This window comes from Canis aureus, chromosome 24 (genome assembly GCF_053574225.1).
Source record: "Canis aureus isolate CA01 chromosome 24, VMU_Caureus_v.1.0, whole genome shotgun sequence".
NCBI lineage: Eukaryota > Metazoa > Chordata > Mammalia > Carnivora > Canidae > Canis > Canis aureus.
The window spans coordinates 9,469,006-9,496,740 of record NC_135634.1 but is presented as its reverse complement, the minus strand read 5'-3'; the positions used below and the strand labels follow the sequence as shown (position 1 = coordinate 9,496,740).

General features: G+C 38.0%; 2 long non-coding RNA genes across 8 annotated transcripts in view; one reads left to right on the top strand and one right to left on the bottom strand.

Annotated features, from left to right (window-relative positions):
- LOC144295735 (uncharacterized) overlaps positions 1 to 27,735 on the bottom strand; it is a 240,340-nt gene that overhangs the window by 168,774 nt on the left and 43,831 nt on the right. For 4 of the 6 annotated variants that reach the window (XR_013362824.1, XR_013362827.1, XR_013362828.1 and 1 more), the window contains exons 1-2: positions 10,038 to 10,183; positions 6,342 to 6,501 (exon numbers count right to left, since the gene is read on the bottom strand). This is a non-coding gene — a long non-coding RNA (uncharacterized LOC144295735). Of the gene's footprint in view, positions 1 to 6,341; positions 6,502 to 10,037; positions 10,184 to 16,201; positions 16,300 to 27,735 lie in introns of those variants that run through there. The other 2 variants (XR_013362826.1, XR_013362825.1) reach the window with 2 other exon arrangements.
- LOC144295734 (uncharacterized) lies at positions 7,960 to 26,087 on the top strand. Of its 2 annotated transcripts, XR_013362823.1 has the most exons (5): positions 7,964 to 8,076; positions 15,194 to 15,332; positions 17,546 to 17,626; positions 23,837 to 23,890; positions 25,621 to 26,087. It is a non-coding gene; the product is annotated as an uncharacterized LOC144295734 (long non-coding RNA). The 2 variants fall into 2 exon arrangements; XR_013362822.1 differs by lacking the exon at positions 15,194 to 15,332 and having other exon boundaries at positions 7,960 to 8,076.

Here is a 27,735-nt window from a genome sequence, read left to right as displayed (position 1 = left end):
CTGAGAACTACCTGAATGTAAATCTTAAGGAACTAATACATCTGATCTCAATTTTGAGAATTAGTAGTAAAAATGACCTGGCATACAACAGAGCAAAGTGTGAACTGGCTGTCTGAGGAACACAGACTCCTATATGAGCAATGACCAAAAGGACAAAGTGTTTAGCATACTTGAAGAGTGACATCGCAAATGGCCCTGTGGTTCCAGGCATTATCAAGGAATTTAAGAACTTGAAGGGATTGTTAGGCTTCAATACCCTACCTGGCTGGTTTTATAAATAAGAGAAACAAATGAAGTCAGTGGTGCAGACAGGATGAGGGCATGGGTCTCTTTATTCTTAGGCCAGTGCTTTTTCTACTAGCCCAATTCATAGCACCTTAGCCCTCACTTTGGGAGCCCATGGAGGTCACACATGCAGAATAGTTAGATTTAGTTCCCTTAGCTAGCTCCCAGACAAAAACATTGATACAGAGAGAATATGGGTCTGTATGTCATTCACATCTCTATTTTCCAGTTAGAAATATTCACATATTTGCTAAAGATGAATACTCACTCTCTGTCCTTAGTTTCTATCCATTCCAAATAGAGTGATCAAAGACCAGATTATATCCCACTTGATCCTTGCAATCGTTCATCACAACTTAGCAGTGATTTCTTTTTTTCCTTATCTCTTGTAAAATATACATCTCTCACACTTTTGACCTTATTTACTTCCCCATATTAATACCTATTCGTCCACATGTATATATACTTTTTTTCTTCCTCTTCTTCTTCTTTTAAAGATTTTTAAATGTTATTTATTCATGAAAGATATATATATATATATAGAGAGAGAGAGAGAGGCAGAGACACAGGTAGAGGGAGAATCAGGCTCCATGCAGGGAGCCTGATGTGGGACTCAATCCCGGGACTCCAGGATCATGCCCAGGGCTGAAGGCAGATACTTAACCACTGAGCCACCCAGGGATTCCCTATCCTTTTTCTTCTAATAAATTATTAGTATCTCAGACTCTCACACAAAGTTGTTACTCAGTGTAGGCTTCCAGATTTGTTGGATTCTATTTTAATAATCAATTCATTTTATATTTCCATTGTCATATTTTGTTGTAATGCAAGAGAAGAGGAAGATTTTACATTTATATAACAAGCAAAACTTAAGCTCTATATATGGATTTTCCACTGCCTCCTGAACCAATCAGAGTGTTTCAACTTTTAAAAAGTGAAGGTTCCAAGGGGGCTCTCCTATTAAGCTGCTCTCAGTGATGAGATAGCTCTGTCATCCTAATTGTTCATTTGCCACCAAAATATTTCTACCTGACTGACATCTTTCCTCCTTAAGAAACTACCTTGATATCACTATGATGTCAATTATAGTGAAGCACTGTCTCAATAATATGTTTCTACTATCAGGTTGGTGTACTGCTCTAGGGGAGTAAGGATAAGGTGACTGTATTTTCTGAGTGAAAAGTTAGCCCAGGTTGACAGGAGACTAGAATGCTGGTACTTACGGCTGCCATAGCCAAGATTTTCTTTCCTACCCCACAGTCCCTGAAAAGGATTGAAGTAACATGATACCTCATTAAATATACTTGGCATCCTAATCTCTGATACCCATATACCAGTTTAAAGACCAAATTCTATGTCTCAAAATACCTTTTGAAATGTTTTTCATGTCAAAATTTATCTTGAAAAGGAATACTTCCTTAATTTTAGTTTCTTAAATTATACTGGTTGCTTTAGAGTCTATTTAAATCTTTAATTTCAAAACTCCAAATTTTAGACTGAGTGGAAATGAATTCTTTTAAAATAAATATTAAGAATAATTATATTAATATCATTATATATGTTATATATTTTTATGTGTGCACTAATTTGTGAAAATAAAAATGAGCCATGATGTTCATTAACATGCAGGCGGTGGTGTGCTGTTAAAGCTTTAACAACTGGCTTTCCAAATAAAAGTCCTGATTTGTAGAGTCTGCCACTTTCTGTGGTGTAAATACTCCTATTATTTCTGATTTCAAATAACCAAATAGCATCACTGAACACAGAGTTGGTAAGAGATATGTAGAATTGGTGTTTGTGTGCCAGCTACAGTATATACTGCATATCTACACTTAATTATTTTCCTACATTTTCTTTTTAGAGATATTTTTTTCATTATGTCATTATCACATCAATAGCACACATTTTAGAAATAATTTTGGCTATCTTCAGTCCTTTGTGGTTCAATATGAGTTTTGGAATTGTTTTTTCAATTTCTGTAAAAAAAATGTCATTGGGTTTTAATGGAGATTGCATTAAATCTGGATTGCTTTGGGTAGTATGGACATTTTAACAATGTTAAGTTTCTTAATCCATAAACATGGAGATATTTTTCTATTTATTTGTATCTTCTTTAATTCCCTTCATCAATATTTTATAGTTTTCAGTGTACAAAATTTTCCTTCCTTAGTTAAGTTTATTCCTAAATATTTTATTCTTTTTGATACTACTGTAAATGAGATTGTTTTCCTAATTTCCTTTTCAGGCAATTCATTGTTAGTGTATAGAAAAACTAATTTTCATAAATTGATTTTTTATCCTGCAATATTACTGAGTTTATTTTAAGTTGTTCTCTGGAATCCTCAAAGTTTTTTACATATGAGATTATGTCATCTGCAAACAGGGGCAATTTTTCTCACTTAATTGCTCTGGCTAGGACTTCTTGTTCTGTGTTGAATAAAAGTGGTCACTGTGGGCATCCTTCCCTTCGTCCTGATGTTAGAGGAAAAACTTTCATATGGAACTACAAAGAATTCTAATCAACCAAACACTCCCAAGAAAGAACAACAAAGCTGGAGGCATTACACTTTTTGATTTCAAGCTACATTATAAAGCTACAGTAATTCAAACACGATGGTACTGGCATAAACACTACTGGCCTGTCTAGGCCAATGGAACAGAATACAAACCCCAGAAATAAATCTACACATATACAGTCAACTGATATTTAACAAGGGTGTCAGAACTGTACAATGGGGAAAGGATAGTTTCTTCAACAAGTGGTGCTGGGAAAACTGGATATCTACATGCAAAGAATAAAATCAGACCCTTATTGTATATCATATATAGAAAACAACTGAAAATGGCATAAATACTTAAACAGAAGATCTGAAATCATAAAACTCCTAGAATAAAACATAGGGTAAAAGGTTTGGTCTTGACAATGATTTCATGGAGATGACACCAAAAGCACAGTTAACAAAAACACAAATAGACAGTGGGACTACAGCAAAGGAAAAAAAATAGCATTGAAAGGCAACCTATGGAATGGGAGAAAATATTTGCACACTATTTATCTGATAAGGGATTAATTTCCAAACTATATAATGAACTCCTACAACTTGATAGCAAAATAACCAATAGCCCAACCATAAAATGGGCTAAGGACTTAAACTGACATTTCTCCAAAGATCTACAAATGGCCAAAAAGTATATTACAACACCATTCACAATAGCCAAGATGTGGAAAAAACTTAAACAACCAACAATGGCTGAATGGATTACAAATATGATAAAAAATATGACAGACACACAGTGGAATATTATTCAGCCTTAAACAAGAAGGAAGCAACGTGTGCATGGCTCAGTGGTTGAGTGTCTGACTGCCTCTGGCTCAGGTTGTGATCCTGGGGTCCTGCGATCAAGTCCCTCATCAGGCTCCCTGCAGGGAGCATGCTTCTCCCTCTGCCTGTGTCTCTGCCTCTCTGTGTGTCTCTCATGAATAAATAAATAATTTTTTTAAAAAAGAAGGAAATCCTTCAATATATGACAACATGAATGAAACGAGATCATTATGCTAAATGAAATAAGTTAGTCACATAATGAAACACTGTATGTTTCCACATATATGATATATCTAACAATAGTTAATCTCATAGAAACAGAGAGTAAAATGTGATTGCCAGGGACTGGAGAAGTGGGGGAGTGGGTTTGCTAATCAGAGTATAAAATGTTAATTATGTAAGATGAATAAGTTCCAGAGAACTGCCATACAACACTGTGCCTATATTTAACAATACTGTACTGTGAACTTAAAAATCTGTCAAGGTGGTAGATCTCATGTTTAATGTTCTTACCACAACAATAATAATTAAAAAGAAAAAGGAAACAGATTTAAATCACATAGTCTTGCTCTGGCTCCATACTTACAAATCATGAAACTTGAGCTAATTTCTTAGTTTCTTAAAGCCTGTCTTTCCCATTGTATAAAAGGATGCTACAAAGATTAAACAAAATTAGATTATCTTTTAACAGTACTGTAAGTAATGTATCAAGAATAAGAAGCAGCTCAAAAATGGACTGGTAGAAGAGGAATCCAAATCTGGTTAAAACCCAAATTATTCTTTGAAGACATATAGGTCTTTTTTTGTTTTAAAATGAGTTTTTGGAATTTCTCTATAGAATTTCTTGTCCCATCCTATGAGTTTAGTCATATTCTTTTTTTTTTTTTTTTTTTGCATTCATAAAGTTAAAGAACCTCATCAATAGCACTGTATAGATGGGTATTTGGACTCGGGGACCCACCTAATTGTTTTTCTGGTGACAAGAATAGAAATGCTTGGTGATAAGAGTGGACCCCTTTAGGGAAATTAATCACTACAATCTTTTATTTTCTTTTTTAAATATTTTATTCATTTATTCATTAGAGACACGGAGAGAGGCAGAGACACAAGCAGAGGGAGAAGCAGGCTGCCTGCAGGGAGTCTGATGCGAGACTCAACCCCAGGACTCTGGGATCATGCCCTGAGCCAAAGGCAGATGCTCAACCAGTGAGCCACTCAGGCATCCCAATCTTCTATTTTCAACCCTATAAATATTGTCTCTTTACTTTTCCTTGCCCAGACATAGATTTAAAAACCTATTTTCAGAATTTCTGTTTGAAAAATAAAATATGTACCTGGGGTATGATGTTGGTTTCCATATGGTTTGGTACTCAAGAAAAAAAGGAAAATATTCCTCTTTTCCTCTACAGAAAATTTCAGTGTCTCAGATTCAAAAAGGCTATGTTTGCTCTTTCAGGTAGAACTTTCCCACTTGCAAGAAACAAAAACTCAATCCAACAAAGCTTAAATCCAAAATGGCATTGTTAGCTCGTATCACTAGGAAATGCATTCTGTAACTTCAGGCACAGATTGATGAAGGTGTCAGAAGATGCTGTTGAGTCCCTCTCTCCCTGTTTCCTTCCCTTCCCTCCTATTCCTACCTCCTCTCCTCCCTTTCTTTCTCCCTCCAATTGCCTTCCTCTTTTTTTCTCCTCCCTCCCTCACTCTCTTTCTCTCTCTCACACACACACACTTTATTTTCATTCTCTTTCTCTCTCTCTCTTTCTTCATTTCGCAGCTCTATTTCCCTCTGTTTGTCTTCACCCAAGTGGAGGCCAGGGTCTTTGACTACATAAAAAGATGCTCATGAAAGCTCAAGTCTTGGAGGTAATGATCTCAGAAAAAAATAGATACCCCCACCCAGCATCAGAATCAATCTTAGAATTGGCCCTTTTGGATCAGATGCCCATCCACCTCCATGGGGGAAAATCACTATGTCCATGTCCATTCAATATGTCCATATACTATGTCCATACAATACAGTATTCTATTGACCAGTCTAAGTCATATGTCCACAATGACCTGGTGATAGGGAAGTAGGACCCCTTTATAAAGCCCTCTAGAATAACAAAGGATAAGGAAACAGCAGCTCCCCCTAAGAAACAAAAACAAGGATAACAAAAAAGCAAAGCATGACGTATACCAGTTACCTAACCCAGGCACTCTGCAACATTGCAGGTGGTCATCCAATCCATGCTTAAACACATCCAGGGTTAAAGAACTCTGTTATGTGCTGCTGATGCTACTACTACTATCAATAGTAATAATTTATTGAATTTTTAGCAGCTAACAGGCATTGGGTGGACATAGTCCTACATCACTTGGCATCCTCAAGAATTCTACCTGGCATCCTCACACTATCCTGCCCAAAGCCAGACACTCCCACTTCCACTTGCCTCAGCAAAATGGGAGCTCTGGACAGAGCTTGTTTCTCATGAGGCTCACTTCCAAAAGGAATACCTGCATAAGGCACCTGATTGTTGCTCCATCCAATGTTCACAACTTAGTGGCAAGAAAGCCGGCGATTCTGAGTTTGGATTTGTGCACCAGGCAGACAGAACAAAGAAGATGAGCACTAGGAATGACAAGTATCCACTTGCCTAAGATCTATATCCAGTCTTCTTATGTGCGTCATAACATCAACAGTTACTCCTCCTTAACATAATTCAAGGGAACGAATCAAAATTTACTCACCCTATTTCTAAAAGGAAACAATCCACGAGTCTCACTGCATCCAGCTCCGAATTCAGGAAATCTGGGCCAAATCCATTTCTCACCCAGTTTTCTCACAATTTCATACTGGTACTATGAAGGCTCTGAAGTAAATTTGTAAAGTTCACCACCACGACACATCCTATGTATACCAAGGAATGGAAGAGATAAAAATAAATTAGTTCAAAGACATTATCATTACATGATACAAGAAGGAAATGTGGTATATGTCATCATCCTCATTTCAGCAATTGGTTGCTAACAAGCAGTTTTATCACTTTTCTTTAGCAACTCTTTCCACCATGGCCAGACCCCAACTTGTCTGAGTTCTTTGCCTTGTAGACGGCTCCAAACCTTATTCCTGAGGCATCTGGGTCCTTGTTAATCCCTTCTGTATGAGGTGCTATGGTTTTACTTTGCAAAACTTGGGATATTTCTTTATCTCTGTTATCCCTAGATAAATCCACAATCCAAACTCCCTCTAAACACAGAATTACAAAGAGGAATAGGATTGTAATTACCCTACATCCAGGCTACAGCAGATGAAATCAGAAGATCTGACTGGGGGGAAACGTTCAAGTTGCAGAAGGAAGATGATCTATTTATGGTTATCTGGACTTGTTTTTGGTTTTTCATTCATCTGACTTCTGGGAAGTCCTCCAGTCATCTCTTCATCTTATGTAAGTTATTAGCAAATAAATGATATGTTTACTAACACATCTCTTTATTTTGAGACAAATCATTTTTAATTGCCTTTTTGAAGTAAATTACTAAAAAACCATGAACATCACAAAACAAAATAAAATGTTTTGGGTCACCTTTATACATTTACTATATGCTTAAACTAAGTTTTCCAAAAATTTGCTAAGAAATTACTGTCTGGGAATTTCTTGAAGGTTGTGTCTAATTCTATCTTTACCTGTGTCCACAGACTCAATCAGGAACAATCTGGTCACATAACTATACTTCCTCTTATCAACAAATTGATGAAAGTATCAATTATATATTATCAAATATATGTTTTCAGATATATACCCCAAATATTAAGTATATATGTGCTAGAAGAAAACCCAGAATGAAAAAAGAAGAAATGGAAAGGCATGTGATACTTCAACCAGATTTATTTCTTAACCATTAAAACAATTTTACTATTTTGACTGGGCATGATGAATATCAACAGAACCAAAAAATAGGAATGTGGTGCTAGTTAATTCTGATTTAAAGTCTGACTCTACTTTAGAACTCTATTACCAGGGACGCCTATATGGCTCACCAATTATTTTTCAGAAAAAGAAGTGGTAGAGAGCAATGTATTAGAAAATTAAAAGTAATGTAGATTCTTTTTTTTAAAAAAAAGGTTTTATTTATCCACTCATGAGAGAGACACAGAGGGAGAGAGAGGCAGAGACACAGGCAGAGGGAGAAGCAGGCTCCATGCAGGGAGCCCGATGTGGGACTCGATCCAGGGTCTCCAGGATCATGCCCCAGGCTGCAGGCGGCGCTAAACCAATGCGCCACCGGGGCTGCCCAGTAATGTAGATTCTTAATCCATCTTCTGATGCCTTTGGAGTCATAATTGATTGCTTCAGTATTCCGAATTCTGTAGCAGTGTTCTAAGGCAGCATGGGTAATTAAATACACTAGTATTTCTGTATAGCAGTGTATGAATATTTACAGAAAGTGGGATTAAAAAAGACTAAATGTAGCCTCATGTCAGGTAAGGTCAAGTTTTGTGGCCAAATGAGTTCAAGTCAGATCAGGTTTTGCAGTCAAATGAGTTACACGGAAGATTTTCAATTTCCAGAGCCTTTTTTACATTCTGGAAATGTAGTTAGGAGACTGAGAACCTATATCGAAAGGAGGAACTTTGTTTTTAAAGAATTTATATTGTCGTTGAGTGATTTTCTTTAGAGCCCTATACAGAATCTAAAATGATTGTTGCAACGACATGGATGGAGCTAAAGTGTGCTATGTTAAGTAAAATAAATCAGAGAAAGACAAATATCATATGATTTCACTCTTATGTGGAATTTAGGAAACAAAACAGATGAACATATGGGAAGGGAAGAAAGAAAAGGAGAGAGGGAAGTAAGCCATAAGAGACTCTTAACGATAGAGAACAACTGAGGGTTGAGGAAGGAGGTGGGTGGGAAATGGTCTAGATGGGTGATGGGCATTAAGGCGGGCTTGTTCTGATGAGCACTGGGTATTGTGTGTAAGTGGTGAATCACTGAATTCTACTGAAAGAAAAAGATAAAAAAGGGGAAAAATGATTATAAAATGCTGTGATTACTTTCCTTACCAAAAAGAAGACCCCCCCAAACCCTCAATCTTAAGATCATCTATCCTGTATAAATAATAATGTATAGAAAATTAAAGAGAACTATAGATTATGTCCATTTTCACCATGTCAAAATCAGTAAAATGCCAAAGTGGTTCTTTTAAGATTTTGGGTATTAACAATTTGAAAGGAGATATGGCTATATAAAAGTATGAAACTATGATTGTGTGTTCTGAGGGTGGGCAGTGGGGAGGTTGATGTAAAGTAAATCCTTCCCTCTCTTTAATTCTATCCCACAAATCTTAAAATAAATTGATTTTCAGTTGCAAAAAATTAAAAGATTCTAACAACTCATTGCTAATATTTATAATTTTTTATTCCCCCCCCTTCTAGACAAATACCACCTTATTCATACCCTTTCTCATTCTGAAACAACTAGAAAAATGCTCCTACCTTTTTCCTTACTTTGAAGCAATAAACTTGACTATCAGAAAAGTTCCATATAGGAAGTTAAGACACATCAATCAACTTCATATATAACAACTGAAAGATCTAGATAAATCTCTCAATGATATTTTCCTTTCAGCATAACTCAGCTCTCACATTGGGGAACTTTATAAAATATATATAAAGCAAAAAGTACACTGCTCCATAGTGAAACTTTGGTAATGTTTCTAAGCAACTTGCTAAAGTGATGTGGGGCCACTTTGGGCATTTTTCCGAACCTCCAATATTTTGCCAATACATCAGCATGACACTGAGCTAGAAAGTGAGGTCTAGTGTAGCTGTCTGATATTTCCTTTGAAAGAAAAATGTTTAAATCCCAAACTGAAAACTTGGAACGTGATTTTTGGAAAGCAAATGTGTCAGCGTAGGATACTTTAAAATATTTAAACCCCTCAGCTGGAAATGAGAAGTGGGGAAAAAATAGACAAAGTTAGGGAGACAAATATATAGAGATGATCCTCTTAGCATTATTTACAATAGCAAATAAAAGTAAATAGTTCAAACACATAAAGAGAAGGCTTCTAAAATCATTATATTCATTCCATGGGATATAATATAACCACCAAATCCATCTACAAAAAATAAAATACCATGAAAAATGCTCATAATGTTAAGTAGAAAAAAACAGGATCCAAAATCTATAATAAAGTGTCATTTTGGTCATCAAATTTTCCCTCACTACTGGACCATTTCCATGAGCAAACATGCTTGGTCTATTATTGACCAACTTGGAAAAAATCCCTTAAGATAAATAGCTACCCTTGAGCCCATAAGGCATTTCTCTGCTCCCATTTACAGTAAACTTTCTTGAAAGATGTCTGTATTTGCTGTTTCTCCTGAACCTATTCCAATCAGGATTTTGCCTCTGCTGTTTCGCAAAAATCCATTACCTTAGTATTGTCAAATCCATGGATCAATTCTCACTCCTCACGCACATACTCTCTCATTCCTCTCACACCAGCAGTGTCAAATACAAGTGATAACTTTTTTTCTCTTTGACTCACTTTTTCTTCTTGACTTCTAGAACACTCCTTTGTCTCAGTTCTATTTTACTGGCCAACCTTCTCACTCTTCTTTGCTGTACTCTATTTACTTTCTGGCTATCTAAACACTGGAGTGTCTCAGGGCTCAGCCCACAGATGTCTTTTCTAACACACTTTACACAGTTTAAAATCATCTGGTCTCATGACTTTAAATCTCATATGTGTGGTGATGACATTAGCCCACTCTCTCCCCAATCTGTGTGACATCTCTACATGTGCTTCTACTGTCCTCAACTAACTCTGACTCTCCCCTAGTCTTCCTTATCTCAATAAATGATTTCTAATTGTGCAGGCCAAAAATTTTGTATACTTTCTTACCTCGTCTCTTTCATGTGCCCCATATCCACACTTCATCAGTAGATGTGTTGGATGTTGCCTTCAAAAAAACCCAATAATCTTCCTAATCTCCTTACTGCACCACTGCCTCCCAGGTCCAAGCCCATCACTCTGCATCTCACTTATTGTTTACAATAGCCCCCCAACTGGGCTCCTCCCTCCTACATCCATTTCCCATTCTCTGAAACTCTTTCCTGTAGTCCCTTCTCAGAGGAGCCACTGTCATCTCTGTAAAAGTTTAAGTCAAATCATGTCTTCATTCCTCTGCTCAAATACTTGGAAATCTTTCCATTTGGACCTGATATTGTGGGTCAACACTTGGCATTAATTCTAAATCTCGTAAGTACACAGAGCTTAAAACGGCCTTGCCCTTATGTTTTAGACACACATTAGATTTTGCCAGTTAAGATGAACGTGGCCACATCTAATTGCTGCTTTAATTGCTGCTATTGGCAAGCACCGTGGTGGGTGGTGTGTTTTTTGTTTTGTTTTGTTTTCTGCAGCAGCATCTTACTGTCTAGGAAGCAGCTTAGATGTAAATAGGCAGTTGCAGAAACAGCCACTTCCTGATCCCTGGCCACAGTGCCAACGGTGTGGTCCAGAGGAGAGCAGATGCTGTGTGGGCCCCTGTCTCTACCTCCCTGATCCTGGCAGGAGAGGAGGCTTCCATGGCATGCCCTTGTGGGGGGTTTCTGAAAGTCATTCCCAGAGGTCCACTGAGAACCCATTCCTCCAGCCTTTCCAAAGATGTTGTAAGCACTAAATTCACTGAATTACATCCTTTTCTCCTTCAGTTAGCCAGAGAGGTTTCCATGCTCCGATACTGACTAATCCACCACCACACCAGAATCAATTCCCAATTTCTTATTCTCACTCAGGAGACTTTATGTTTTGGTGCCCTGCTGCCTCTCTGGTCTTAAACCTTCTACTTTCTTTCTTGCTCATTCTGCTCCAAAAATACAGGCAGAAAAATAGGAATACTGTTAAAAGAAAATAGGAAAAAATGAAAGCACAGCTGCTCAATGCATTCCCAGTCAATAATGTTATGATGGACAAATATATTTGCATTGCCCAGAACAATAAGGTGAAACACTAAAAAGAGCAGCATTCTCATGCATTGCTGATCTTATGGAAAGATTTTGAAAGCTTGCCTCTTCTCAGTGATTCTTTGAATTTATTCTATCTTCTTAGAGTTCCTTTGATGAGTGTGCACAGGATTATATCTCTCTGGTAGGAAACTTCTGTTTATATGGCATCTGGTTTTTGTTTTTGTTTTTCCCTGTGTGGGATATTCAGGTTATTTTCAATAAAAATAAAAACAGAAAACTTTTCTTCACCTGAATTGTTACTGAGGCTTACATTCTTCATTTCAGATTTATGTTGTTATTTATATTTAGAAGAATTTTACATTTGAGTTTGTACAATTTCAACTCACCGGCTGATGAGTTGAAAGGCTAAGTCTTATGTAGATTTTATTAATTCTGAATCTGTCATCCATGTATTTACCTATGAATTTTACCATAGGTCAGCCAATCTGATTATTTTAGTAGCCTACCCTCTGACAGTTAAATTCCACAGCCAAAATCTGTAAATATGCCCCAACAACTAAATATGCTGAGATCTGACATGATGGACAATTTTAAAAGCTACCTTCCTTTATTTTCTTTTAGCTACCAAATTAACAGTGAACCCTAGAACTCCGAATCACAAACTATATTAATTTTGCTTCTTAAAAAATCATGCTTAGTCTCCAAGAGGGAAAATATACTTATGCTTTAGTGACCTTTTTGATATTCAGAATATTATCAACCTCCTGAAAAACACTTTCAATTGGTTTGAATCTGTAGATGATACTGAGTCATCGTCCTCATTAAAAAACAGATGGATGCCTTTGTTCTCAAGTTCAAACTTAGAATATGAAGTAGATGTTAGAAATATCTGTATTGCTAGATATTTGTGTCTTTTTTAAAAATAATTTATCTATTTATTCATGAGAGAGACACGGAGAAGAGGCAGAGACATAGGCAGAGGGAGAAGCAGGCTCCCTTGCCGGGAGCCTGATGTGGGACTCGATTGGATCTCAGGACTCCAGGATCACGCCCTGAGCCTAAAGCAGACACTCAACCACTGAGACACTCAGGCATCCATAGATATTTGTGTCTTGAGACATAGGATTTCCTGATTACTAAAAGGACTGAAATGAAAAGCTGTTTGATAGGCCTCCTGAGCTCATTGATTCTTAGAAGGAGAACACCTCCTGGATGACTGTGGTATGTCTAGTTCTTAAAGTGGGAGTGTTTCAGCAAGGGGAGAGAGGAAAAGATCACTTCTAGTGTTGTGGACTCTGCCATAGTGCTGGAGGGGGGACTCAGGAGGCAAAATACTTTCTGTAGAAAGCTGTAAAATAAACTCAGTAAATGAATTTTTTCAATGAACTCAGTAAGTGAAATTTTTCAAATGACCTATAACTAATTTTATTAGCAAAAAAGGGCTATTTTTCAGCTTAAAAACTGTCAAAATAAATATAATTGGTTATTTTATAATTTTTCTTTTGGTTCCATATTGATTTGGCAACATCCTTCAAGAGCACAGGTGCAAAAATTCTAAACAAAATGTTGGCAGATCGGGGATCCCTGGGTGGCTCAACGGTTTGGCACCTGCCTTTGGCCCAGGGCGCGATCCTGGAGTCCTGGGATCGAGTCTTGCGTCGGGCTCCCGGCATGGAGCCTGCTTCTCCCTCCTCCTCTGCCTCTCTCTCTCTCTCTCTCTGTCTATCATAAATAAATAAATATTTTTAAAAAATGTTGGCAGATCAAATTCAACAATATAGGAAGAGAGTACTATATCATGACCAAGCAATGTTTATCCTAAGAATATGGTGTCATATTTGAGGGTTACAATAACTATTGAACTAGTTTACATGAGACAGTAGACATAGCATTTAGCATAGTATTTGAATTTAATAAATCTTCAATAAATATTAGGTATGACAACTACTGATAGCCTAACTTTATTTTTGGAAATACTAGGAAATCAGATAGTTTTCTGAGCAAGAGGAGGCCAATACTTGAGAAAAATGATACCAGTTTATATTAGCCATGGAGGGGCATGAGTAAAAGTGCTGTGATGCAACATCACAGATGTTGCACAGATGTTTGCCACAGATGGGCAAAGCCAGGGGCATGACTGACATGAGAATCCAAGGATTGTCGTGGCACCAATGTCCATGGCTTTGTCATAACTTCTGGGAACTCTGGGTGAAAGGCAAGTTTTAAATCAAGGGTTATATTTTGACCAGTGCGTGCTGTAATGGTAATGAAGGGAATTGAGAATGTTCATGAGGAAGCAAATAGGACAGATGATACGCTGAGAGCTAGAGCTGGTAAAAGAAACGAGGACATGGGGGCTGATTGGCTAGAAGAAAATGAAGGGATCAGGGACCTGCCACCTCTGTGACAGTGGAAGAGTAGTTACAAAAAGAGTAATAAAACAGGAGGTGAAAAGGTAGAGGCTTTGGCCATAAAAAGAATGTGTCAGAAATTGCCTTGTTAACATCCCACCTCCCCCTTCTGTAAGTACTCCCTTTTCAGCCTGGCACACTGGCACTCACACAAAATCTACATTTCCCAGACTCCAATTTAGGTTAAGTTCTAGCAGGGAGATAGAAGCAGAAAGGTTGAATGGAACTTCTGGAAAGTTTCCTGGAAAGGAATGATGTGAACACTTTCACTCTTTCACCTTTTGCCTCCTTTCTTCCACCTGGAATTCAGACAAATGACTTTAGCCCAAGAGGCCATCATGGCTCCTCCCTTAGGGAGCCTAGCTCCCTAAAGATGTGCTAAAGATGGACAAAGAGTAAGGCAGGAGGCCTTACCTAGTCCTGCCTCTGTTTTGTTCTTTTGGGTTGTTTTTGTTTTTTTGTTTGTTTGGTTTTGCTTTATTTTGGTTTTGGTTTTTATGTGAGGGAGATATAAAACTCTATGTAGTTTGTAACTTTGGAATTTCTTGTTATTCTCAGATGAACCTAAATCTAATGCATGTAATGGGATACCAAGTTTAAGGGTTTCTCAAATCATGGTCCGACTGTCTAGACTGTTGCTGTGAGAATTATAAGAAGTATAAGCAAAGTGACTATTGACAAGTTTTAAATTATATTAATTAAAATCTATGCTTTTATAAGCTTTCATCAGTTGCCTTAATCCTTCCCCAACATAGCATGCCAAATAAAATGGGTGTATTGTTCTCCTTCATTTAAAGGCAGAAGGTGTGGCCCAAGTTATCATCTTTACAAGCTGCACATCCCCCAGGTTGTCAAGCCCTCTTTGTATGGCAAAGCTTTGCCTTTCTGCATCTTCCTAGATACTTTCCTCTGAACAAGGTCCAGTGTGTCCGTTTACTTTTTTAAGTGCAAAGTCTGGATCTTAACAAAGAGCACAGATAGTGGGTCTTAGTAGGATACCATCCATGACATGCTTCTATGCTTCTATCACTGCTTTCTTCTTCTATCTTCTTCTATCTTCTATCTTCTATCTTCTATCACTTCTATCACCTTTCCAAGCAGAGAGATCACATTTCCCATTCATATGAAATTGCTTTGTTGAGAATGTGTGCCTTTTACACCAAAGTTGTTACTACAACCATATTTTGCCTGATCTCTACTTGTGTAGGTTTGATATTTCTCAAATGCAGGTGCACAGCCTTACACAACTAGCCCTGTTACATTTCATCTAATAAGATGCAATTCACTGCTCCAGTCCATGGAGACTTCTAGGAATCTAATTCTGCCATCCACTAAATTCCCCATCGGTAAGCATTGTGTTGTATACCATTTTGATAAGTCTGCTCTCTGGTTCTTCATGAAATTTCTGATCAAAACGTTGAACAAGGAAATTTGTTCTTGGGTGAGGACTTTCCTCCATGATGATGCTATTCATCAATCTATTCATCAGAGTTTGGAAAGTGATTTGCAGTAAGTGACTGTTCTCATGATTACATTTGGGATTTCTTAGCCTAAGGAAAGAAAAGCTTAAGAAAGATTCCTAAAGTAATCTTTGGCCACTCAAGGTTTTTGGGAGTTGGTATCATGGACTAAATATTTTTAGTTTTTCCAAAATTCATTATGTTGAAGCACTAACCCAAAGTGTGTATTAGGAGGAGGGCCTTTAGAAGGTAATTAAGTTTAAATGAGATGATGAGAGTAGAGCCATATGATGGAATCACTACTCTTCTAAAAGGAGGAAGAACCAGGGCTTCCTGTCATTGCCATGTGAAGATATAGCAAAAGGAACCTGTTTGCAAGTTAGCCCCTTATTAAGAATTAAATTTTCTGGCACCTTGATCTTAGACTTTCCAGCCTCCAGAACTGTGAGAAATAAATGTCTGTTGTTTAAGTCACCCAGTCCCTGGCATTTGTAATAATAGCCTGAGCTGCTATTGACAGGTGTTAAGTGACAGTGGATTTCCAGCCAATCTCTTTCTCAAGGTGTCTATAGTTTACTATCGTCAAAGCTATGACGTGTCAAGCTTAAGCTAGACCTTTCCTCATGGCAATGATGTATGATGTATGTATTAAATTAGAGTATTGAATTGCGTGCCCAAATCCTGCAAGAGGCCACTGGAATACAGCATATACAGAGGAGATAGTCACAAACACTTCATCTATTTTAAGGTCTTACTTTGGAACTGAGCTGGTGATCACATGAATGTGCCAAGAAGTTTTGCCTCTCCCTTCATAAGCCACATGGATTTGGATTCTTGTTCCTATTTTGTGTTTCTGCCAAGCCAGAGAAAACCAATTGAGCCATATTTTAAGGGGTGTGGAATTTCAAGTTCATTAGGTGCTATGGGAGAAAAGTGTTTGAAATTTACCCAAATCACCATCAGCTTCTAGAAAATCTTTTTCCCCTTTTTGTTGGGGAGACCAGATGTCAATTTTTGTTCCCCAAATGACACATTCATGAAGAACAGTTGCCTTTTCAAAGGTACTTATTGTACTCAAGAAGTCTTGCCATTTAAAATGCTAAAACTATTAGACTCTCTTATTTTCCACATTGGTACAGCAGGGAACAAATTTATTTTCATGCATTGAGGGCTTGCACTCAAAGTAATTCCAAATTGTGCATGTGATACCAATGGCAGGGTGGTAATCTTCTTCATTGGCTCTTTAGGGGTATTCAGGCAAAAGAAGGAGGATAAGTGGACTGAAACCTAAGAGTCTGGTAAGAATACCTATGGGTCTGTGCTCTCACGAAACAGTTGAGTTTCTCAGACACCCAGAAACTCATCCTCTGATGGTATCCCTACTCTGGGGCCCTCAGGACAGGTGGAAAAGTGACTCAGGGACAGAAAGGGTGGGCAGGAAATCCTCCAATTTGGGATTTCCTGTGGAGACTCAGTGTAGTCCAGTTATGATCTAAAGCCCAGGATAGGCTAGGAGTCTAAACTATTAATCCAGGGCTTCCTTCCATGTCACTTTCTCATAAAATCTCTTGTTGAGATCTCAGCTCATGTGTCTCACGTGGTCTTTCAACAAAGACTGAATACTGCTGTTGTTTGCACAGTATATCCCAAACCAGTCAGAGGCATGTTTGCATTTTTAAATTCTTGTTAAACTGTTGTTACATATCAGGCACACAGGTTTATAAACATGATCACATTTAACAAAAGCCCTCTGAGGTAGCTACGATATATGGTTATTCACATGATACAGATGCAGGATGTGAAGGTCGTATTGGTTAATCAGTCTTTCTAAGGTTACCCAACCAGAAGCACATGAGCCAGGATTTGGACCCAGGTCCACCTGACCCTAAATCCTGATTTATTTCACTGTATGTGCCGCTTCCACTTACACTGAGAAGCAGGATTCTTCCATTTCAGCTTTGCTCATGGAAACTGGGGGTCAGAGCAACCTTTAGAAGGAGACAGACAGCCTAAAATATCTGTCTGGCCCTGCCTAGCACTTCTTTCTGACTCATGAATGCTTGCTTCTGAATCTACTAACATAATTCAACTATTTCAAGGTCTATAACTTCTGAGCTTTGACCTTGACCAGACCTGAGGGGTGATCCTGCCCATGGGAAGACTATTTGCTCTACTTCAAGGTAAATATTAGCAGGGGTTTTTTCTGGTATCTATACCATTTGTAGGTATGTGTGGCCACTGACTTGGTCACCAATGTGCTGGTCACAGGTAAGTGGCCTCACTCCCTGAGAGATTGCCAAAACCAAGGGAAATTGGGATCAATGTGTAATGTGAGTAGAATGTTCAAATAGAGGCATTATTTTAATTCACATATTTTTCATGGCATATCTGTATCTGAAGAACAAGGAGTTCTTTCTGACAGAACCATACAGACAGGCATTAATTACTGCAGTTAGATTCCAGCAATAAAAGCAGCAAAACCAACTGATGAAAAAGGTAGTAGCTGCAAGAGGCTCAGCTAATCCAAGGGTTCTATTCACTAAGGTTCCCATCCAGTCTAAAAGCAGCCTGCCAGCCTGATAGCGGTTTTACTGTTCCTGTCAAATTTCCTTTGGCCTAGAATCACATTTTTCTGTCATTATCAAAATCTATTTTAAATACTAACAGAATTATGGATTCTCAGAAACTTCCCCAATAAATGAATATCAAAAGTTCCATGGAAGAAGATATTATTGGTTGCACTCAAATGATTTTAGGGGCACCTAATTATATCAGTTGGTAAAGCATCTGACTTTGGCTCAAGTCCTGATCTCAAGGTACTGAGATTGAGTCCTGCATGGGGCTCCTCACTCAGCAGGGAGACTGCTTGTCCCTTTCCCTCTCTCTCTGCCCCTTCCCTTGCTCATATACGCTTTCTCTCTGTTTCTCTTTCAAATAAATAATATCTTTAAAAAAATGTTTCAAAATTCAAAGTGGGAAATGTGAAAAGCAAACCTAAGATGAGTTTTAAATTTTAATCCTACAAAGCAGCTGTAGCACAATAAATCAGATATTACAGGGTAATGAGCCCACTATTTACATATCCTGATTGAAAATATGGATGAATTCAAATTTAGGAGGCACATTAGTTTGCTAGGGCTGCTATAAAAAAGTACTGCAGATTTTGTAACTTGAACAGAAATGTACTATCTCACCGTCTCTAGAGGCTAGAAGTCTGAAGTTAGGGTGTCAGCAGCAGGGTTAGTTCCTTCCAAAGGCTGTGAGGGAGGGATCTGTTCCAGGCTCTTGCTCTTTGGCTTGTAGGTGGCCTGTTCTTCTCTATGTCTTCATATGGTCTTCCCTCTTTGCACTTCTCTGTGCCCAAATTTCCCTTTTAGGGAACTAGTCGTATTAGACTAGAGTCTGTTCTAATGACTTCACTTTAACTTAATTACCTCTGGCAAGACCCTACTCCAAACAAAGTCACATTTTGAAGTTAACTAGGGGTTATAAATTCACCATATGAGTTGGGGGAAGCACACTATTTAATCCATAGCAACCTTGTAATTTCTGCCACGACATTTGAGTTTAATTCCTTCATGCTTTTGTTGATTTGCCTTCCTTTTACATAATTAGATTTATGAAAAATTCAATTTTTATTCTTTTCTCAAAGAAATCTTGTATTAATCAAGTTTATTGTTTTCACAATTATTTTTACATTCATTTTATTATGATTTCTTCATGATTTTATTATTAATTTTTATTCTTCATGTTTATAACACGAACTTCTAAGGCTATGAATTTACTTCTGATTACAATTTAGATAATAAGTACATGATTAAAACATGAGTTTAGGAATCAGACTACCCAGGTTCGATTTTTAACTCTGACACTCAACTCACAGGGTTATTGTGAAAATTAAATATGATGTTTGAGCAGTTTCTGGTACATGATTAGTATGAAATAATTAATTTGCCTGGAGTAGGAGTGGTGACAGTGGTAGTAGAATTAGCTGTGTAATCTTCAGCATGTTATTTAGCCTCCCTGTACCTGCAAATTTTCTATTTAAAATTTTGATATTAATAATATTTATCTCAGCAAGTTTTTTTGAAGACAAAATGATGTATTTTACATCAATTCATCCAACATATATTTACTGAGTACCTACCATATGCTAAACACTACTCTGTATACTTGGAATACATTTGTGAACAAAACAAAAATGATTGCTGTTGCTCAAGTTAAGCTTACATTCTAGCAGGGAAAGACAGAAATGAACAATAAAAATGATGAATAAAGAAAGCATATAACATATTAAAAAATGATATGGGGGGATCTCTGGGTGACTCAGCGGTTTAGCACCTGTCTTTGTTCGGTCCAGGGCATGATCCTGGAAACCTGGGATCAAGTTTCACATTGGGGTCCCTGCATGGAGCCCGCTTCTCCCTCTGCCTGTGTGTGTGTGCGTGTGTGTGTGTGTGTGTGTGTGTCTCTCTCTCTCTCTCTCTCTCATGAATAAATAAATAAAATCTTTTTTAAAAAAAGTGATATAGGCTGTGTAAAAAAAAAAAAGAATAGGGTAAGAGGAATTAGGAGTGACTGGTGAGAGAAGGGATTGTGATTTTAAATAGGTGGTCAGAGAAGGCCTCAATGAAAGACAATACAAGGACAAGTCAGGTAGAGCCAAGCCTGTGATGATCTGGGAATGTGCAAGAACAAAATGTTTTGTTGATAACCCTCCTCCATGCTTAATTCTTGCCTCTGCATACCTCCTTGACAGCTCTAAGAAACAAGAGGTATTTGGTTAAACTGCAGGCGCTGGCAAAGTACAGCAGGGGGTCCTCACCTGTTCTTGCATGGCCCAAAAGCTGAGGATGGTTTCACAGATGAGTATTTCCAATCAATTTGATGATATGGAACACTAACTTTGTATCCAAACTAGGTAAAATAACATTCCAGAAAGAATTTTACTCTCAGTAATAGACCTGGATTATACTTGTACTCAATTTTTATTATATTTTTAATTTCATCAATTAAAAAAATTGGGGAAGTGTGTTTTCCCTCCTGTTATATGAATATCTATATGATATTTTTTATTTGGCCTCTTGGCTCACAAAGCCTAAAATATTTAGTGTCTAGTCCTTCACAGAAAAAAAGTTTATCTATGCCCAAGTTAAAGCAGTCAGTTGTCCCAACTGCTACAATTCTTGTTCATCTCATAATACTTTTTATCCCTACAAGAATTCTAAGAATCATTCCTTTCAAGGATAAGATAAGAAGTATAAGGAGTATGCCAACACAGTCTATTCACCAGCAAATAGGCTCCTGGGAAAAACAAGGAACTGCTATACCTCAGAAATTTCCCAAATCAGATTTAATATACATACTTATACTTTGGCTCCACCTACAGTCCTGTCAATCACTACCTTCCAGGCTGGATCCACCAGTCCACCCAGCAGCATGGCTGGCTTCCAACCCTTTATGAGGCTAATTCATCCTTCTACATGAAGTACTGCATCACAATAATACAGATAGTGGCTTGGTATCTCAAGTTACTTTATTTGGTAGCTGGGTAGTCTTTCCTTGATAGGAGTAATGCTAGTTAGTTTACACTAGTGCTGTATGCAAGCCAAATTAATTTTCTAAGATCCAAATTATGTAAAGAGACACAGTATTGAGCTTTCTTTATATCTTACATATCAAGTAGCATTAGACTGACCCAATGCTTTTTCACTGTCCTATATCTATCTGCTGTTGTATATTCACATATAACTTAATTTCCTCCTCAGTGATATATTGTCCAACATATCTATGCTTATCATGGCATCTTGCATTAAAGTCCAAGTAAGTAGAATTGTAATAGCTAAAGACTGGAGAGATACAAATACACCAGGTAGAGCATCACATGCATAAATGAACAGAGCTATGTGTATGTGCCATGTTGCCTGGAGTACAAGTTTTGATCTGTGACCAGAAGCATCAGCCATGCATTGGAAGATGGTCTATAAAATGAGGCTGAAGATAATGAATAATATTATCCCAAGGAGTCTGGGTTTTCTTTTGATTTCAATGGGAAAACACTGAAAAACTTAATCAGATTTATCTTTAAAAATGTCAATTAACAACTGAATGGAGAATAGATCACAGCAAGGAACAGATACTAAAGCAAAGGCAAAAACACAAGTTGGGAGTCCAGAGTGTTCTGAAATAATCCTGACTAGAAACAGTGAGAGCATGACTGAAAGGCAATAGTGGGAAGGGGTAGATTAAAGACAAAATTGTCATGCATCAAGGGACATTACCAAGATAAGTGAAAAGGCAACCTACAGAATGAAAGAAAATATATGCAAATTTTATGTATGATAAGGTTAGAGTATCCAGAATATAGAAGGAACCCAACCACAAAAGGATAGCCCAATTAAAAAGTGGGCAAAAATACCTCAAGAATACTTCTCCAAACATACACAAATGGCCAACAAGCACATGAAAGGTCATTTGATATTATTAATCACTAAGGAAATTAAAATCAAAACCACAATGTGATACCACTGCACATATGCTAATAAAATGTCTATAATTAAAAAGAAAACAAATGTTGGTAGGGATATGGACAAACTGGAACCCTTATACATGTAAAATGGTGTAGCCACTGTAGAAAACAGTTTGGTAGCTCCTCAAACACTTATACATGGATTGCCATATGGCCCAGAAACTCAACTCTTCAGTGTATATGTCCCAAAGGAGAGATAATAGAGACTTAGATACTGGTGCATCAATGTTCTTTATAGCATTATTTGTTTACCCTCAGCTGGGAACATCAGCACTATAGGATTCAAATTCTTGCCACACTGAACATGTCCACCTATAGCCACAAGTATGGATTTGGGGGCTACAAATAAGTTTTAATGAGTAGGCAAATTCAGAAATACAAAAAGCTATGAATAATGGGGATCAGCTGTACATATAACAATATTATCAAGCCCTAAAAAGGAATACATATCTAATAAATTCTACAATAAGGATGAATTTTGAAAACATTATACAAAGCGAAAGGAACCAGACACAAAGGGATAAATAGCTGACAAATCCATTTATATGGAATTTCTATAATAAGAAAATTCATAAAGACAAAGTAGATTAGAGGTGCCAGGTATGGTGAGATGGGGGAGTCGTTGTCTAATGGGTTAAGAGTTTCTAAAATGTTTTGCAAATAGTGATGATGATAGCACACCACTAGAAATGTAATCAAAGGCCACTGAATTTTATGCTTGAAGATAGTTAAAATGGTAAATTTTTGGTTATATATGTTTTACCAAAAATTAAATAAAAATTTAACAGACACATTACAGAAGGTATGGTAATCAGTTGCCTTAGAGGGGCCAAAGGAGGGGGAGGGGTATAAGATGACATACCTTTAGCTCTCCGTGGAAATAAATAATGATATCTAAGTAACATTACTTTATCATTATCATCATAATTATTACCTTTTTACCTGACTTCAGAGCTCATGACTTTTATTTATTTATTTTTAAAGTTTTTTTTTTCTTTTTTTAAGATTCTATTTATTTATTCATGAGAGACACAGAGGGGATCCCTGGGTGGCGCAGTGGTTTGTCGCCTGCCTTTGGCCCAGGGCGCGATCCTGGAGACCCGGAATCGAATCCCACGTCGGGCTCCCGGTGCATGGAGCCTGCTTCTCCCTCTGCCTGTGTCTCTGCCTCTCTCTCTCTCTCTCTCTCTCTCTCTCTCTCTCTCTCTCTCTCTGACTATCATAAAAAAAAAAGAGAGAGAGAGAGAGATACACAGAGAGAGAGAGGAGAGAGAGGCAGAGAGACAGGCAGAGGGAGAAGCAGGCTCCAATGCAGGGAGCCCTATTCGGGACTCAATCACAGGTCTCCAGGATCACACCCTGGGCTGAAGGTGGCGCTAAACTGCTGAGCCACCCGGGCTGCCCATAGAGCTCATGACTTTTAACGTTGTGTTGATATACATACAATAGGGACTTGCTAGTGTCATTGTAAGGGGTCCTAACCATGTCTGAATCAAGGAAAGGACCCACAAATGATAGTGAATTCTTTACACAAAGGAGCAGGGACATAGATTAAGGTAGAAAAATCTGAGGTTTTATGTCCTGCTCTGTGAGGTATTAATAAAGCTGAGTAAGCAACTCCCCTCTATCAATTAATGCTGCCAGCTCCTTGCTTTTCTACACATGATTACCTCCATGCAATTCTCCTCACTTTTGTATTGATTCCATCCCCTGCATGATTTCTAACTCCTTTCTGTTACTTTCTCAAGTGGGGTGGGAGGGTGGAGAGAAAAATCAATTCAGAGTGGCTGGAAGACATTCAGCTTTATCTAAAAGTGATCGATGGCAATAAATTTCATTTTTGTTATTCTCTTGTTCCAAGAGGCTGAGCTTCAAGAAAGCTTTGCAGCAAACAGATGGTGAAGAGGAACATAAGGTAATAGTTCCCTCGGGGAGGACACATTCAGGAGAGCTTTGTGGATCAGTCAAGGGCACATTCAGAGTACAACTGGGGAAAATAAACTATGCATGAACAAGGAAGAAGATTAATAAAGAAGCTGAGGAATGTAGACTTCTGACCACTGTTAGTGTAATATGCATATTTAAAAGCTGAGAATCAGTCATGAGTGTCCAATGAAAACAATCATGTTTGTTAAATGTTTGTTGCATGGCTTGATAACTGCCTTGTAATGTTAGGAGATAGGTGCTCTGATTATTATTTTTATATTACCAAAGGTAGGCAGAAAGATATCTTAGAGGAGAAGATCAGAAACATGTTGTATTTTGAATTTCTCATAGTTTTTCCTTCTTTCATATATGCCAAGCAATAGCCAGAAATGTACATGTTGCCATTAGCTGATGAATCCTTCTAATTTTATATTATGTGATGAAAAAATGATACATTTAGGTATTGAAATAAAATTCCTTCATTTTCAATCCAAAGGGGAGAAAATAACAATCTTAGGCAAGTTAGAGAATTTCACTGGAAAATTATATGTCACGTGATACTTGATTTAAACCCTTCACTGGTGGCAGGACTGGCTCTGTCTACCGCTTGCTCATGAACTGCACAACTCAGAGAATGTTCATTTTTGCAATGTGGCATCAGGGAATCTCGTTGTGTATCCAGATATACATATTTCTTTTTTTTCCAAAAGATTTTTATTTATTTATTTATTCATAAGAGACACAGAGAGAGGCAGAAACATAGGCAGAGGGAGAATCAAACTTCTGTGAGGAGCCTGATGTGGGACTTGATCCCAGGACCCCAGGATCATGACCTGAGCCAAAGGCAGGTCAACCACTGAGCCACCCAGGTACCCCTAAAATACAGATTTCTTTTTGTACATGTTACTAAGTCAGACTCTGCAAAGTGGACCAACTGAAATTACTGGGATTACGTACAATTTACCCTTAGATGGATAGACTTCGCTAATCTTGTGAACAGGCACAGATGCATGTTAACAAGGTGTGGCTCACCCTTTGGTGAGAAAGTTTGGTGAGGGAGAAGTTATATATTGAGCCTTCTGGGTGCTCTGTGTGAGCATTAGTGTATGTGGCAATATCCTGCCCAGTTACTATCTATAAAATATTCCTAAAGCATATAAGAATCATAGTTCACATTTATTGAGCACTTATATGAGTTTTAGGCACTTTTACATTATATTGCATTTTGTCCTCACGACAAACCTATGAGTCTTATAAAACTATTCAATAATAAACTCAAGCCAAATACTTTGAAGAAAAAAAAGAGGTAGTTTTCATTTGAATAATATTTTAGTAGTGGTATACATGTCTTTCAGGCAGTATAAGCCAGTGCACTACCCCTCCTCCATCCACTACTGTTCCCACATGAGGAAGGGGATAGGCGTATGTTACCAGAATAAATTCTGGAGACCAGACTGAAGTGGTGGAGCAGCCATGGCTTAGGTGGTTACTACAAGTGGCAGTTCAATTCATCTGCTCTCCATCTCTATGGTAGAACATTACTTTGATGGCTCCCAGTAAACCATGCCTCTTGCTATTCATATCCTATGTAGGTCCCTATGGGCTTAACTATGTATCTAGTTTGGCCAACAGGACAGTACCAAGAGTGAGATTTGAAAAGCACTTGCACATTGGGTCTTGAATTTTTGGTACATTTCTTTCTTCTTCTTTTTTTTTTAGAGAGAGAGATTCAGCATGTATGCATGCACATGTGCACACAAGCAACATAAGGAGGGGCAAAGGAAGAGAGACAGAGAGAGAGAATCTTAAGCAAGCTCTATGCTCAGAGTGGAGCCTGATCTGGGGCTCAATCTCACAACCCTGAGATCATGGCATGGGCCAAAATCAAGAGTCAAAAACTAAACCAACTGAGCCACCCAGGTGCCCCTGGTACATTCCTTTCTGAAACCCAACCACATTGTTGGAAGGCCAAGAATTCACATGGAGACAACAATGTGGAAGAAAACTAAGACCTCTGGTTGAAAGTTACATCTGAACTCCTGTGGCCTGAGCCAACTGCCATCTATATGAATTAGGTCATTTGGGCCTTCCAGCCATTGCCAAGCTATAGTCATCATTGCATCCTGCAGAAGAACCAATTGGTCAACCCACAGAACTATAAGAAATAACAAATTATTAATTTTTAAGCCAGTGAGTTTTGGGGTGGTTTGTTATAAATAAATAGATAACTTAAGTAAGCCCTTTGCACTTTGCTAGTTTAGACCATCACTAATTCCTTTCTGGATTACTGTTATACCATTGGAAAGAAACTCCTTATGACCAAACCACTCCAAAGTATACTCCAAACTCTAACCAGAAGGATCCTTCTAAAACCATTAATGGCTCCCCAGGGCCTTTAAGATAGGCTAGCCTATAACATGGAACATGGAGATGAATATGATCTTTACTTATCTATCTAGTTTAGCCTATCACTTCACTCCAGCTCTCACACTTTCTGTCTAGTCATAATGAACTGTGGGCCCTGACCTAGTGTGGGTCAGGCTCTCTAGTACCATCCTCTCCACTTCCACCTGACTATGGAAAAATCCCTTTGTACTCCAGGATCTCCTTAGGATCCTTTAACACTTTGCTTACATCCATCATAGCACTTATCTACCATACTGCAATGGTCTCCTTTCTTATTTCTCTCTCTGTTAGACTGTAGACTATTTGAGGACATGGAATAACTATTTGCTATGGTCTGAATGTTTGTGTCATCCCAATATTCTTATGCTGAAATATTAATGCCCGATGTGATGTTACAGGAGATGGGGCTCTGCCTCATGAATCAGATTAGTGCTCTTACAAAGAGAACCCAGAAAGCTCCCTCTAGGCTCCCTTTGACCATGTGCAGATGCAGCAAGAAAGCATTGGCTGTCAATAAGAAAGAGGGCCCAGAACAGAATGTAACCATATGGATGCCTTGATCCCAGGCTTCCATCCTCCAGAACTGTGAGAAATAAGTTTCTGTTGTTCATAAGCTACCCAGTCTCTGGTGTTTTGTTACAGCAGCCCAAATAGACAAAGACAATATTTCACTTTTGTATCCGGCACTGGAGACCGACGTTGGCACATGGTAGGTGCCCAGGATGTGTTTCCTCAATGAATACTATTTATTCCACTCTTCCATCATCCCACGGTGACACTTGTTTATTTCTCCCGGGTTTATCCTCATCCCCTCATCAGTGATATATGGGGGAGTGATTCAACTGGTGTCACAAGACACTGAATACTTGGGGTCAGCTGTACTAAACTAAACTTGAGCCAGTGGGAAGGAATGCCTTATAGCAGTAGGAAGGCATGGCACATACCAAGTTGGGCTTCTAGCTTCTCCTGATGAGGGAGAAACAGGCAGAGCTCACCATGACCATTTTGGAGTTGGTTTCCAAAAGCATGAGGTAGAAACAAGGATTACTGTCCTGACAATGGGTGTTGCCAGAGGTTAGTTGAGAATAATAATAGAGACTTTAGATCTGACTGCCAAAAAGATTAAGGATGAGCTCCAAATCAGTAGGGCCAAAAAGTTAAGAACTAAGAGGATACAACCCACATGAAAACACATCAATATCAAATAGGTGATAGGAAACGAAACAAAAAGACAACCTACTGAATGGGAGACAATATTTGCAAATAATATGTCTGATAAAGGGTTAATATCTAAAATATATAAATAAATTCTATAAAATCAAACAAAAACCAAACTAACACCAAAATATAAGCAATACCAAAAAGTCCAATTAAAAATGGACAGAAGACAAGAATAGACAGTTTTCCAAAGACGACATACAGTTGGCC